General features: G+C 45.2%; 1 long non-coding RNA gene across 1 annotated transcript in view; it reads right to left on the bottom strand.

Moving 5' to 3' along the window:
* Positions 1-683: 683 nt before the first annotated feature.
* The window catches only part of LOC309551203, a 105,896-nt gene continuing 90,493 nt past the window's right edge, over positions 684-16,086 (bottom strand). Inside the window, exon 3 of the long non-coding RNA XR_014225060.1 lies at positions 684-864. This is a non-coding gene — a long non-coding RNA (uncharacterized lncRNA). The remainder of the gene's footprint in view (positions 865-16,086) is intronic.

Here is a 16,086-nt window from a genome sequence, read left to right as displayed (position 1 = left end):
TACAGCCAATTCCGAATTTTCGGACGACAAAAACTGGATGTGCAGGCTATAAAATTTTTATCGTACATCAACACAACGTCCGATTTTCATTTAATTAGTACAGTTTTCGTCCGAAAAAAAGCCTAAGAGCAAGATTAGGCATGCTCAGAAACGAAAGAACACATACAAAACAATTCAACACATGACATCACTTCTGAAGTTGAATTCTGTCGTACGGGAATTTTCATATGAAAGTAACCTCTTCACTTTCAATATGAGACTAGCATGCAACAAAAAACTGACGACAGACCGTTCGATAATCTGATCGTGTGTACGAGGCTTAATACCTGACTCCACACAATCCTGTTAGCCCACCACTATGTTGGGGCTCCACTGGACAGTAGGAATGTGCAGGAGGTAGGAAGGGGTGGGCAAGTTTTGGCACTATAGGGCACCATAGAAAGTTTCTATCTTTTGCCTTTCAGGGGTTTTGGAGTTTTCCTTGTTATCGAATGAAAACTTTTTTCTCCCAATAAAAGACTATTTTGAGAATATTTATGATGTCACACAAACAATCACCAAAACCTAGACCTAGGAAAAACTGATTTAATCATTGTTGGATCTTCTTAGTACATGATTATAAAGACATGATCTATTACATTTTCCATATCCGGAAATTAAAAAAACACTGAAAAGTCCCACCTGTACAGCGTGGCAGAGGATAACTCCAGTTTCCATTGTCCATGCAGAATAAAAATATGTAATACTCCGTCACCATGTTAGGACTACTGCATTCATATCTTACAGCATCTAGAAATTGATACTCTTCTTTCACAGGGTAAAAAGTCCCATTTGGAATCGTTGGAGGAGGGGGACACATTACAGCTGAAAGGCAAAAAAGGCAAAAAATCATCTGCTTATATCATATGCTTAGTAAATGAAAATAGATAGATAGATAGATAGATAGATAGATAGATAGATAGATAGATAGATAGATAGATAGATAGATAGATAGATAGATAGATAGATAGATAGATAGATAGATAGATAGATAGATAGATAGATAGATAGATAGATAGATAGATAGATTTAATTGTGTTTGTGTCTTTATTTAAATCTCTTTTTTTTTAATGAGTAATAAGATGTACTAATGTACCCCATACTCATTCCCCTGGGAGGGGGCAGGTATATGGGGGTACCATTTTAAAAAGGGGTCCTCTATGTTCCTATGAATCCCCTTACATCCTTTTTAGGATGCCTTGCAGGGGGGGGGCAAATTTACCTTCCTTGCAATGTACTCCCCCAATATTGAAAAGTGTGTGGCCTGGCATGATGTAGGGCAAGAATAGGCAACGTTTGAGAGGTCAAAGATTACTGGAATGTAGCGCCTTTTTTTTTTTTTTTTTTTTTTTAGCTAGCAAGTCTCCAATAAAAAGTAAGGATGGGATAAATAAAACTTTGAAAAATATAATAAAACAAATGTCACTGTAAAAATATAAACTTAGCCTACCCTAAAAGTAAGCATTTACAATTTTTTTCATGTCTGGGGAGTATTTGGTCTCCCCCTCAAGCCTGATGCTGGAGTCCATCATGAAGACAGAACAACTGGAATTGCAAGATGACTTTCTCAACTAGTTTCAGGCCTGTCTGTCCTCATTGCTAGCATGACTGTCTACAAACATGGAAGAGAAAGGAGGCGCAAGCACCTACTGCATTACCCTTGGACACCATTAAAATGTTTGTTAAAATGCCAAAAACATACTCACAAACATGAAGAGCAAAAATTGCATAGAATGAGTCCACCACTATGTGGAAAAGGACATGTCCCTGTATTAGGACGGCTGAATTGTTTTGGAAAGGCACGCTCCCTTCTTGCGTCAGCGGTCCTAATGCAGGGACATGTCCTTTTCCACATAGTGGTGGACTCATTCTATGCGATTTTTGCTCTTCATGTTTGTGAGTATATTTTTGTCATTTTAATAAACATTTTAAAGGTGTACTAGGGTAATGCATTAGGTGCTTGCGCCTCATTTCTTTTCCATTTAAGTATTTTTTGAAGTTCCTCATCTGAGGAGAGCGGCTTGCCTAATTTTCCCATTGGAGTGAGCGCTTGGGTCATTCAGTTGTTTATAGCATGGCTGTCTGTTCTGAGTTCTGGCTAGTGTAAGTAGTAGCAGGAGGGCACAATACAGGGGAGTCAAGAGGGCATGGTACGGAGGGGTCAGGAAGGCACACTACAGAAGGGTCAGAAGGTTTCCTGATGCAGAGTGAAGCAGGGAAGCTGCTGTGGCAGATTTACTTTTTCTGGCAATGATCCCTGCTGAAGATGTCATGACGAAACGCGTACAGCGTAGTTGCGTCACTTCCCCATCTGGATCTTCCATGGAACGCATTGCGTTCCGGAGTACAGCACGCTATTGCCGGCTTCCCATTTGGTCTCTGATCAAGACATACCCCTAACGCTGTTTATTATCTTCTGTAATGTGAGTACCCCTTTTGTTTGATGCACTAAAATAAAACCTACCATACGGAATTACGCTGTATGTTCCCCTTTATTCATCCCATACATTACACCACCAGAGCATTACCCAACAACAAGCGGAGGACTGGAGAACAGCAGGGTCCCTTCCCTCTCCCTTACACAGAGGAGTACAGAGGATAGATGACCCATAGGAGCTTACAGTTTCCTGCTGTGGCTTACAGTACTACTTACTCTGCCTAATACCCCTGTGTGGGGTTGGGTACTCTGGTGAGTGCAACCTATTTCAATACCCACTTTGAGCACCTAATATAGTGCACGAGGATCGAATGTTAAATACCACCAGATGATCAAGCACTCCACTATATGAACTTTATTTGCCAAGTCACATCTGTTATATGTTTAAATTCATCTGAGATATACTCTGATTGAGGAGCGGAGTGTATTGATATATCTGAACCTTTATATACCAGTTTCCAGTTTGCTTTGGATTTCCCATACACTTATCACTTGGCACGCTAAGAATGTATATTTAATTGCTAGTCACGTACTTGGAGTCACCAATCACCTTGCACTTTATTGTTTAAATGCACAGATCACTCGTATATTTATATTGATTGGTAATATATTTTGATTTGCCACATATGCATTTATATTCTTAATTATATTCCTACCTTGTCATCCAAAGAATCTATTCATGTGTTTTTAGATATATACAATTGTGAGCTATATATCACGTCCATACTTAGAGTCACCAATCACCTTGCACTTTATTACTTATATGCACAGATCACTTGTTCAATTATTCTAATATTTATATCAATTTGCCATATATGATTTATATTCAATATTTTAATTGTATTTTTTATTGTGTCACCCAAAGGAATCAATTGATGTGTTTTATTGACATATTTATTGAATTTATTCTACACAGCACTACATCACCTTTTCAACACTAGTCACTTTATATTTATATATAATACGGCTATGAATAATTTAAGGTCTTAAGAGATATATATTTATATATTTAGGAGTCTGGTTTTTTTTATTAATATTCCCTTGGGCAGCGCCAATTCCCTATTCCTTTATACATCCATTAATTAGATATAGCATTGCTATATTTTAGGGAGGCTGCAGCCCTTTCATTCCCCTACATTTCTATAGAGCGGGTTTCCTTTCTTTATCCAATGATCCCTGCCAGCCCCTCTCACTCATCCATCCTACATGAAGTCACCCAAAAGCGCCATAATTGACTGGAGAAGAAGGCTGGTAGAGATCAGCGCACTACACTCATGGGATGAGCTCAGGAATGTTCAGACAAGAGCCTGAACCCACATGAGTTATTATTCCTGAAAGCTGTCAAATCTGTCAGCACATCATAAAACATATGCAAGGGGCCTGCTGATTGGCTTGACAGCTTTCTGGCTTTAGAGCTCAGGAGACAGACACGCCTCAGCTCATTACTTTCCTGTGCCGCTCTGCCACTCAGGGGGGAACACTTGATGGTCAGTATGCAGGGATGCAAACTCAATCTACCCGTCGACGGTCCACAGATGATGGGTAGGCTGCGATCGTGTAACGTTCATGCGTTTTTGTTAATGGATGGATTTTCAGCTGCAGAATTATCACACTCAGTAGCCTTGTAGAGATACTGTTGAATAAACCTATCCAACTCTCAGGACTTCATCACGGTGTACAGCCTGTTATGCAATATACATATACTCAATCAGATGTTTTAGTGGAGGGATAGAACATATGAGAATGTATAGAGTACTAGGAGTAGTATTAGGAGAGTTGCAGGTGATGGTAAAGCAGATAGGTTCTGATGTCTAGTATAGTGCAGATGGTAAGAGGACACAGATGGAGTATACTTAGACAGAGTAACCTAGTGCAAGGATAGTTGAAGGTAGTCCCAAGAGCTAACAGTCTATGCAGATGGTATGGAATAGATAGATAGATAGTCCTGGTAATTGCAGTAGATGACAGTAGGAGATTGGTTAGTAAGGAATCCCCTGTGGGGTACTTATCACTTAGATAGGTTAGTAGTAACAATGTCCATAGAGAGAGAGGTGATCCCGTAGCGAGATACGGATCAGCGGCGAGGTTCCGGCATCAGTTCAGCAAAGGAAATGTCAGCAGCTCCGACTTCACAGGAGAAGGTGCGGTGAACATGTGGTTTGAACGAGCGATGAGTGAGAGAAAGCCGGCGATTGAAATAGCCGCTCATAGCGGCGCTCGGCAATGATGTCATCCGGTCTTAAAGGTATATGCGTCTCTTGTTACACAAGATGGGACGCAATTAGCAAAGGAGAAATATGGAACAAGGGTACCAGAGGTACCAGAACATTACAGTACCCCCCCCCCCTTAAGGTCGGCTCCGGAAGGCCTCTAGAACTGGTTTTTCTGGATATTTCGAGTGGAAATTGCGAATCAGTCTAGGGGCATGTATATCGGAGGTATCCAGCCAGGTGTCATCTTGGGGCCCATAGTTCTTCCATCGTACAAGATACTGGAGTCTTCTTCTATTGAAACGGGAATCCAAAATTTCTTTTATCTCAAATTCTTCTCCACCTTCCACTTGTACAGGAGGTGGAGGTGAGATAGTAGGCCTTATTCCTTGGTTAGGAACATGGGGCTTCAGTAGAGACACATGGAAGATAGGATGTATCTTGAGGTCTGCTGGTAATGTGAGTTGTACTGCAGCTTTTCCAATAAGCTTCTCTATTGGGAAAGGTCCCAGAAATAGAGGTCCAAGTTTTTTACTAGGGATTTTTAATCTCAGATTTTTTGTAGAAAGCCAAACAAGATCCCCAATGGCATATTGGGGAGAGGGTTTCCTACTGTGGTCGTAGTACCTCTTTTGTTGGCTATGAGCATGTGATATGGTATTGTTGAGTAATCCCAGAGAATCCTTTATCTGGGCAAGATAATCAGATGCCACTGGATTACTTGATGGCAAGATACGTGGTGGAAGGAGTGTGGGATGAAACCCGTAATTTAGGTAAAATGGACTTTGTTTAGTAGTGCTATGAGTCGCGTTGTTATAGGCGAATTCCGCCAGCGGGAGGAGATCTGCCCAATCGTCCTGTAGATACGAAGTATAGCAACGCAGATACTGTTCAATGCACTGGTTAACTCTCTCTGTCTGTCCGTTGGTCTGAGGGTGGTAGGGAGAAGTAAGTTTACGCTCTATTCGTAGTATCTGACATAGAGCTAGCCAAAACTTTGAGATGAATTGTGAACCACGGTCAGACAGCAGTGTTTTTGGAATACCATGTAACTTAAAGACATGTTTCACAAGTAATTCAGCTGTTTGTTTGGACGAAGGTAGTCTTCGGATAGGAGTAAAATGTGCCATCTTGGTCAGATGGTCCACTGATACCAAGATGGTGTTGAATCCTTTGGAAGGTGGTAGTTCCACTATGAAGTCTAAGGATACCACTTCCCACGGAACCTGGGGTATCGGTAAACTACAAAGTAACCCCGATGGTTAGGTGTTGTCGATTTTAGACCTTGCACAGATATCACAAGATGAAACGAACTTTTTTACGGTTGTCTTCATGTCTGGCCACCAAAACTGCCTAGTAAGTAGATTTGAAGTTTTAGTCATACCCATATGTCCTGCCATAGGTACATCATGCGACAATTCCAAGATCTTGGTTCGCATAGTAGGGGGTATGTATAATTTATCGTTGTAATAGAGGAAGCCTTCTGCGTCAGTAGTTAGTTGTGGTGGAGGTGAGTCCAGTCCTATGCTGTGCAAAATCTCTTCCTTCAGGGAGCGAATGACACCGATAATACGTTCAAGTGGTATTATAGGAACTGAGGGAACCTCGGTAGAATCTTTCTCGGCTAGTCGTGAAAGTGCATCCGCTTTTTTATTTTTGTCTGCGGGCGTATAAGTCACTAAAAAATTAAACCTCAGAAAGAATAACGACCACCGAACCTGCCGGTGGGAAAGAGTTCTATTAGTCTGAAGGTATTGAAGGTTTTTGTGATCAGTATATATCAGGATTGGTAATTGAGTGCCCTCAAGTAGATGTCGCCAATTCTCTAATGCCAGTTTTATGGCTAATAACTCCTTCTCACCTACTGGGTAGTTCACCTCGGGGCTGCTTAATGACTTTGAGAAGAAAGCAACTGGGTGAAGAGGTGAGGTGTTTGTTGGTCGTTGTGAGAGAACTGCTCCTACTGCCATATTTGACGCATCTACCTCCAAGATGTATTGAAGGGATGGGTCTGGATGGCATAGTATGGGGGCAGTAGTGAAGCTTGATTTCAGCAGACAGAATGCTCCATCTGCTTCTTTTGACCAATTAAATGGTTTCTTCGTGCTTGTGAGTTGTATAAGAGGTTTCACAATCGCAGAGAAGTTCTTAATGAATTTCCTATAGTAGTTAGAGAATCCTAGGAACCTTTGCAATGCTTTGCGAGTGGTTGGCACAGGCCAATCTAGAATGCAGGATATTTTGCTCATGTCCATTTTGATTCCATTTTTTGATATAATATATCCTAGGAATAGTACTTCCTCTTTATGAAACAAACATTTTTTTGATTTAACATATAAGTTATGTGCAAGTAGTCTTGACAACACAAGTCTCACATGTTTTATGTGCTCAGGTAAGGAATGAGAATAGATAAGTATATCGTCCAAATATACTACAACACAAACATCAAGCAAGTCTCTGAATATCTCATTTATAAACCGTTGGAAGGCTGCGGGAGCATTACATAGCCCAAATGGCATTACAAGGTACTCAAACAGTCCGTATCTGGTTCTGAATGCCGTCTTCCATTCATCCCCTTTACGGATTCGAATTAAATTGTATGCCCCTTTTAGGTCCAATTTTGAAAAGAGAGAAGCTCCACGCACCTGTTCGATAAGTTCAGGAATAAGAGGCAAAGGATAACGATCCTTTATTGTAATGGCATTTAATTGTCTGAAATCAATGATAGGCCTAAGGCTAGAATCCTTATTGCGGACAAAGAAGAGTCCAGCAGCAGTGGAGGAAGTAGAAGGTCGGATGAATCCTTTTGCCAAGTTCTCATCCAGATACTCCTTAAGATGAGAGAGTTCATCCTGTGAGAGAGGATAAACATGTCCGAAGGGCAACTTGCTATTAGGGAGTAGATCGATACAACAATCATAGTCCCTATGAGGAGGTAGCATTTGAGCGTTTTTCTCAAGGAAAACCTCCGATAAGTCCTGATAACACTTGGGTATAATGTCATCCGGCACTACAGACAGGATCCCATCATATGTGGGGAGATTACACGTCGTTTCACAATAGTGAGAAGAGAAAGCTAGCGTTCTTGTTTTCCAATCGATGATTGGTTGATGTATGTGTAACCAGGGAAGTCCCAAAATGATTGGGAAATGTGGTGATGTTAACACATCAAAGGTGGTGGTCTCCACATGAGACTCGTCAGCAGTTACAAGGAGTGCCTGTGTCTGACTGGTGATAGGACCAGAGGATAGGGGGGTACCGTTAATAAAACTAACGGAGACAGGTTTGGGTTTTGAAACAATAGGTATTTTATTAAGGGAGACAAAACAAATGTCAATGTAGTTTCCACAAGATCCTGTGTCGATCATAGCCTTGGTGGTGATCCTAGTTTGGTCCCACTGCAATGTTAAATGAACAAAAAGATAAGGATTAGAAAAGGAAGTTGTGAGTCCGCCTAGCAAGACATTTGAACACTCACCCTCTTTTCTGCGGACAAGGGGACAGCCGCTTATCAAATGATTCGGGAATGCGCAGTACATGCAGAGATGTTCGGTCTTCCTTCTGGCACGTTCAGAAAGATTCAGAGGTGGGCGTATCATTCCTACTTCCATAGGAGTAGGGTCAGCAGGCAACATCCGAGAAGGACTGGAAAATGGTGAGCCCATCTTCTCAGCCTTTCTTTCTCGTAGTCGTCTGTCAATATTGATACTGGTCTGTATCAGTCCCTCCAGAGTGCCAGGTAAATCCGATCGGGCGAGCTCGTCTTTAACGGCCTCAGATAAGCCGAGTCTAAACTGCGTTCTCAAAGATGTGTCGTTCCACCCTGAATCAGGGGACCATCTTTTAAAATTTGCCACGAAATCTTCAACGGGTCTCCTTCCTTGTTTCAAGGCCCGTAACTGGGTATCAGCGGTACTCTGCTTATTGGGGTCTTCATATAAACTAGCGACTTGTGCTAGGAATAGAGGGTAAGAATTAAGGAGTGGATCATCCTTTTCAAAGAGAGCGTCTGCCCAGGCCTGGGGTTCACCCGTTAAATAGGAGATGATGGTACAAACTTTAATTTGGTCAGTGGTGTAGGTTAGAGGTTTTAACAAAAAAAGCAAACGACATGCGTTTTTAAATTCACAAAATTTGCTCCAATCACCAGAAAACACTAGAGGAGGGTTTATCTTAGGCTCACGGGGCTGAGCAGCAGAAAGCTGTGTGAGACGGCCAACCTGCTGTCTCAAGGTCTGATTTTCGTTTTGTACCTCTGTAAGCGCAAGGATCAATGCATCTACTTGCTGTTTTAATTGTAGTACATGAGTGGGTAATTCTGCTGAATCCATATTTTTTTTAAGGCTCGTTCAATCTGTAACTTTCATGCGTTTTTGTTAATGGATGGATTTTCAGCTGCAGAATTATCACACTCAGTAGCCTTGTAGAGATACTGTTGAATAAACCTATCCAACTCTCAGGACTTCATCACGGTGTACAGCCTGTTATGCAATATACATATACTCAATCAGATGTTTTAGTGGAGGGATAGAACATATGAGAATGTATAGATGAGAGACAGGTTTGTATGGTGATTACTAGGAGTAGTATTAGGAGAGTTGCAGGTGATGGTAAAGCAGATAGGTTCTGATTAGGGTTGAGCGGACACCTAGATGTCCGTGTTCGACGGGTTCGGCCGAACTTTAAAAAAAAGTCCGGGTCCGTGTCCCGGACTTTTACCGAACTTTTCCCGGACACCGAACCCCATTGAAGTCAATGGGGACCCGAACTTTAAGGCACTAAAATGGCTCTAAAACACCAAAGGAAAGGGCTAGAGTGCTGCAAATGGCAGCAAAACGTAATTAAGAGCATGGCAAGTGCTCTGCAAACAAATGTGGATAGGGAAATAACTTAAAACAACAAAAAAAAACAGAAAAATAAAACAATGTTCTTCTTCATCTCTGAAGGACGAGGCCCATATGGAGTAGGAGGGAGGTTGAGGTGGTGGTGGATGTGGCGGTGACATAGGCGTGCGCACAGGGTGTGCTGGGTGTGCCTGGGCACACCCTAATCACCTAGGGCACATAGCATTGCCAGTGAGGAGATGGGAAAGATCTCCCTGGGACCTGCTCTGCTCTATTTCTCCTTGCCTACAGGTACATGGCCCCGATACATTACTCTCCCTGCTGGCAAACACATGCATGTGTATTTCAACTTTGGGGTGCACACCTTAATGCAATAGGCTGCGCACACCTATGGGCGGTGTAGGTGGAAGCGGCGGTGGAGGAGGACCAGGGCCGGATTAACAGCATCATGGGCTTGGTGCTGAGGATTTTGAAGGGCCTTAAGGGCCGTGCCTTGCCATGCACCCAGAGGAGGAAGGGTGCAGCCATGCATGCCTAATTCAACATGGGATGCTGTCTCTGAAGCCCATAAACACATCCATGCATCGCCAACTGTCCCTCCTTGTCCGGCCTTCACGCTGTGTGGGGAGGTTCTGAGGGTGCTGCCTGGGGAAGCGAGCATAGAAGCCAGACTTCTGTGTTTACAAGTGACAGAAGAGCGGTAACAGTGAATATGGCCAACCCGGGGCCTATATAAAAGGTAGGGGCCTGGAGCTGCAGCTCCAATAGCCCCTACATTAATCTGGCCCTGAGGAGGAGGACGAGGTAGCCAACACTGCTTCTTTTCAAAAATTTTAAATGAGGGTACACCCCAAAAGAGTGAGAAAGAGCAAAAATGGAACAATGGGTGGGTAAGGTCGGTATCCATTGCTATTCTGCATAAGGTACGGAAAAGTCCCGTGGGATCCATGCCTGGTTCATTTTAATGAACGTGAGCTTGTCCACATTGTCTCTGGACAGGCGGCTGCGCTTGTCTGTTATAACGCCCCCAGCCGTGCTAAATACCCGTTCAGATAATACACTGGCTGCAGGGCACGCCAGCACCTCCAAGGCGTAAAGGGCAAGCTCAGGCCATGTGCCCAATTTGGAGACCCAGAAGTTGAAGGGGGCAGACCCGTCATTCACTACATGTAGGCGTGTGCACACATACTGCTCCACCATGTTGGTAAAATGCTGCCTCCTGCTAAGACGTTCCATCTGAGCTGCTGGTGCTGCTGTTTGTTGTGGCGTGCTGACAAAGCTTTTCCACATTTCGGCCATGCTAACCCTGCCTTCTGAGGTGCTGGCGGTGCCCTGGTTGCGTTGGCGACCTCCTCCTCCTCCTCCTCTGCCTTGTGCTTCCACTGTGGCCCCGCTGTCAGATGGGAATGCCAGCAGCATGGCGTCTACCAGCGTGCGCTTGTACTCGCGCATCTTGCGATCGCGCTCCAGTGAGTGAATTAAGGACGGTACGTTGTCCTTGTAACGGGGATCCAGCAGCGTGGCCACCCAGTAATCAGCACAAGTTAGAATGTGGGCAACTCGGCGGTCGTTGTGGAGACACTGCAGCATGTAATCGCTCATGTGTGCCAGGCTGCCCAGAGGCAACGAAAGGCTGTCCTCTGTGGGAGGTGTATCGTCCGTGTCCTCTGTATCCCCCCAGCCACGCACCAGTGATGGCCATGAGCTGGCCTGGGTGCCACCCTGCTGTGAACATGGTTCCATCTCCTCCTCCAGCTCCTCCTCCTCCTCATCCTCCTCATCCTCCAGAACTGTGCCCCTGCTGGACAATTGCGTCCCTGGCGTTTGCGTGTGCAGGAACCCACCCTCGGAGCCCCTTGCGAATGACTGCCCTGAAAGCCTTGGAAATGTTACCTCTTCATCCTCCTCCTCCTCCTCATCCTGTGCCACATCCTCTTCCATCATCGCCCGAATTGTTTTTTCAAGGAGGCATAGAAGTGGGATAGTTAAGCTGAGAACGGCGTCATTGCCACTGGCCATGTTGGTGGAGTACTCAAAACAGCGCAACAAGGCACACAGGTCTCGCATGGAGGCCCAGTTATTGGTGGTGAAGTGGTGCTGTTCCGCAGAGCGACTCACGCGTGCGTGCTGCAGCTGAAACTCCACTATGGCCTGCTGCTGCTCGCACAGTCTTTCCAGCATGTGCAAGGTGGAGTTCCACCTTGTGGGCACGTCACATATGAGGCGGTGAGCGGGAAGGCCGAAGTTACGATGCAGCGCTGCCAGGCGAGCAGCAGCAGGGTGAGAACGCCGAAAGTGCGCACAAACGGCCCGCACTTTCTGCAGCAGCTCTGACATATCGGGGTAGTTTTTAAGGAACCTCTGCACCACCAAATTCAGCACATGCGCCAGGCAAGGGATGTGCGTCAAACCGGCTAGGCCCAGAGCTGCTATGAGATTTCGCCCGTTATCGCACACCACCAGGCCGGGCTTGAGGCTCGCTGGCAGCAACCACTCATTTGTCTGCTGTTCCATGCTCCTCCACAACTCCTGCGCGGTGTGTGGTTTGTCCCCCAAACAGGCAAGTTGTAAAACTGCCTGCTGTCGTTTACCCCTGGCCGTGCTGAAGTTGGTGGTGAAGGTGTTACGCTGTCCGGATGAGGAGGCGGTAGAGGATGAGGAAGCGGAGTAGGAGGAGTTAGGAACAGGAGGCAAACTGAAGCGCCCTGCAATCCTCGGTGGTGGAAGGACATGCGCCAAATTGCTATCCGCCTCAGGCCCATCCGCCACTGCATTTACCCAGTGTGCCGTTAGGGAGATATAACGCCCCTGACCGTGCTTACTGGTCCACGTATCCGTAGTTAGGTGGACCTTGGCACAGATGGCGTTGCGCAGTGCACACCTGATATTTTCCCCCACTTGGTTGTGCAGGGAAGGGATGGCTTGCCTGGAAAAGTAGTGGCGGCTGGGCACGACGTACTGTGGGACAGCCACCGACATAAGGTTTTTAAAACTGTGCGTCTCCACCAGACGGAATGACAGCATTTCAAAGGCCAATAATTTTGAAATGCTGGCATTCAGGGCCAGGGATCGCGGGTGGGTAGGGGGGTACTTCCTCTTCCTCTCAAGTGTTTGGGAGATGGAAAGCTGAACGCTTCCACGGGACATTGTGGAGATGGTTGTTGGTGACCCAGGTGGTGGTGTTGCTGACAGATCGTCTGTTTGCGGGGTGGCAGGTGCCGGTATCACTACAGATGTGGCTGGAGCGGCCGAGACTGCAGCAGAAGAGGAAGCAGGATGAGCCAGAGACGTTTCTTGGTTTTGAAGGTGTGTACTCCACTGCAGCTCGTGCTTTGCACTTAGATGCCTGATCATGCAGGTTGTGCTCAGGTTGAGAAGGTTTATGCCTCGCTTCAAGCTCTGATTGCACAGGGTGCAAACCACTCGTGTCCTGTCATCAGCACATTTTCTAAAGAACTTCCACGCTAGAGAACTCCTTTGAGCTGACTTTGGTGCGCTCGTTCCCTTGCTGCGTTGGGCAGTAGCGGGCGTAGTGTCTAGGGCACGGCCGCTCCGCTTCTGCACCCTGCTCCCTCTTCTGCTGTGCTGGTGGCTCTGTGCGACCACCGCCTCTTCCTCCAAACTACTCAGGTCACCTGCATGACGTTCATTCCATGTGGGGTCGAGGACCTCATCGTCCTCCACATCATCTTCCACCCAGTCTTCACCCCTGCCCTCCTTGTCGGTCTCCACAATGCTGAACGCCGCAGCAGTTGGCACCTGCGTTTCGTCATCATCGGAGACGTGCTGCGATGATCCTTGCATGTACTCATCTTGAGAAATAAGTGGTTGGGCATCGCTGCACTCAATCTCTTCCACTTCTGGGGCAGGGCTAGGTGGATGGCCCTGGGAAACCCTGCTGACAGAGTCCTCAAAAAGAATAAGAGACTGCTGTATGGCTTGGGGCTCAGACTGCTGGCCTGATTTGCAAGGGGGTGAGGTGAAAGACGGTTGGACATTGGCTGCAGGTGCCAACTCTGACCTTTCTGCAGTAGACTGGGTGGGAGACAATGTGAAGGAACTGGAGGCACTGTCAGCAGCAAACCAATCTACTATCGCCTCAACTTGTTCTGGCCTCATCACTTCTAGGGGCGTTTGATGCCCTACCAAATACTGATGCAGGTTCTGTCGCCTACTCACACTTGAGGAAGGTGTTTCACTTGTGCGTGTAGCTGGCACAGATCGACCACGTCCTCTCCTTGCAACAGGAGCTCTACCAGCAGCACCACGACCCAGGCCACGGCCCTTATTTGACGGTCTCCTCATATTTCTGTAATTTAGGATCTTGCCCTAGAAAGGTTTTTATTGAATAGCGGAATAGGAAATATGATCCAAAAAAGTGTATGTATCTCGCACGTACAAAACCACACTAGGCCCCAATTACTATTGTTTCTACCCCTAAAAGGATGGATGAGGAGTAGGAGGAGTATGGAACAGACAGCACCCTCAAATCTTCAGAAGTATGAGATGAACCCCAAAAACTTGGAAAGGTGGATCTCACACGTACCGACACAGACTATCCCGCAATTCAATTGATCCTCAAAGGTTTTTATTGAATAGCGGAATAGGAAATATGATCAAAAAAAGTGTATGTATCTCGCACGTACACAACCACACTAGGCCCCAATTACTATTGTTTGTACCCCTAAAAGGATGGATGAGGAGTAGGAGGAGGAGTATGGAACAGGCAGCACCCTCAAATCTTCAGAAGTATGAGATGAACCCCAAAAACTTGGAAAGGTGGATCTCACACGTACCGACACAGACTATCCCGCAATTCAATTGATCCTCAAAGGTTTTTATTGAATAGCGGAATAGGAAATATGATCAAAAAAAGTGTATGTATCTCGCACGTACACAACCACACTAGGCCCCAATTACTATTGTTTGTACCCCTAAAAGGATGGTTGAGCAGTAGGAGCAGGAGTATGGAACAGGCAGCACCCTCAAATCTTCAGAAGTATGAGATGAACCCCAACAACTTGGAAAGGTGGATCTCACACGTACCGACACAGACTATCTCGCAATTGAATTGATCCCCAAAGGTTTTAATTGAATAGCGGAATAGAAAATATGATCAAAAAGAAAGTGTATGTATCTCGCACGTACACCACCACACTAGGCCCCAACTACTATTGTTTGTACCCCTAAAAGGATGGTTGAGCAGTAGGAGGAGGAGTATGGAACAGGCAGCACCCTCAAATCTTCAGAAGTATGAGATGAACCCCAAAAACTTGGAAAGGTGGATCTCTCTCACACGTACCAACACAGACTATCCCCCAATTTAACTGATCCCCAAAGGTTTTTGATTAAATAGCGGAATAGAAAATATGATCCAAAAAAAGTGTATGTATATCACACGTACACAACCACACTAGGCCCCAATTACTATTGTTTGTACCCCTAAAAGGCTAGATGAGGAGTAGGGGGGGTATGGAACAGGCAGCACCCTCAAACCTTCAGAAGTATGAGATGAACCCCAACAACTTGGAAAAGTGGATCTCTCTCACACGTACCAACACAGACTATCCCCCAATTTAACTGATCCCCAAAGGTTTTTGATTAAATAGCGGAATAGAAAATATGATCCAAAAAAAGTGTATGTATATCACACGTACACAACCACACTGGGCCCCAATTACTATTGTTTGTACCCCTAAAAGGCTAGATGAGGAGTAGGGGGAGTATGGAACAGGCAGCACCCTCAAACCTTCAGAAGTATGAGATGAACCCCAACAACTTGGAAAGGTGGATCTCTCTCACACGTACCAACACAGACTATCCCCCAATTTAACTGATCCCCAAAGGTTTTTGATTAAATAGCGGAATAGAAAATATGATCCAAAAAAAGTGTATGTATATCACACGTACACAACCACACTAGGCCCCAATTACTATTGTTTGTACCCCTAAAAGGCTAGATGAGGAGTAGGGGGGGTATGGAACAGGCAGCACCCTCAAACCTTCAGAAGTATGAGATGAACCCCAACAACTTGGAAAGGTGGATCTCTCTCACACGTACCAACACAGACTATCCCCCAATTTAACTGATCCCCAAAGGTTTTTGATTAAATAGCGGAATAGAAAATATGATCCAAAAAAAGTGTATGTATATCACACGTACACAACCACACTAGGCCCCAATTACTATTGTTTGTACCCCTAAAAGGCTAGGAGTAGGGGGAGTATGGAACAGGCAGCACCCTCAAACCTTCAGAAGTATGAGATGAACCCCAACAACTTGGAAAGGTGGATCTCTCTCACACGTACCAACACAGACTATCCCCCAATTTAACTGATCCCCAAAGGTTTTTGATTAAATAGCGGAATAGAAAATATGATCCAAAAAAAGTGTATGTATATCACACGTACACAACCACACTAGGCCCCAATTACTATTGTTTGTACCCCTAAAAGGCTAGATGAGGAGTAGGGGGAGTATGGAACAGGCAGCACCCTCAAACCTTCAGAAGTATGAGATGAACCCCAACAACTTGGAAAGGTGGATCTCTCTCAC

This window comes from Pelophylax lessonae, assembly GCF_965119305.1.
Source record: "Pelophylax lessonae genome assembly, chromosome: 1".
NCBI classification, from domain to species: domain Eukaryota; kingdom Metazoa; phylum Chordata; class Amphibia; order Anura; family Ranidae; genus Pelophylax; species Pelophylax lessonae.
The sequence above is the reverse complement of the archived record's forward strand: the minus strand, read 5'-3'. Positions and strand labels throughout refer to the sequence as shown.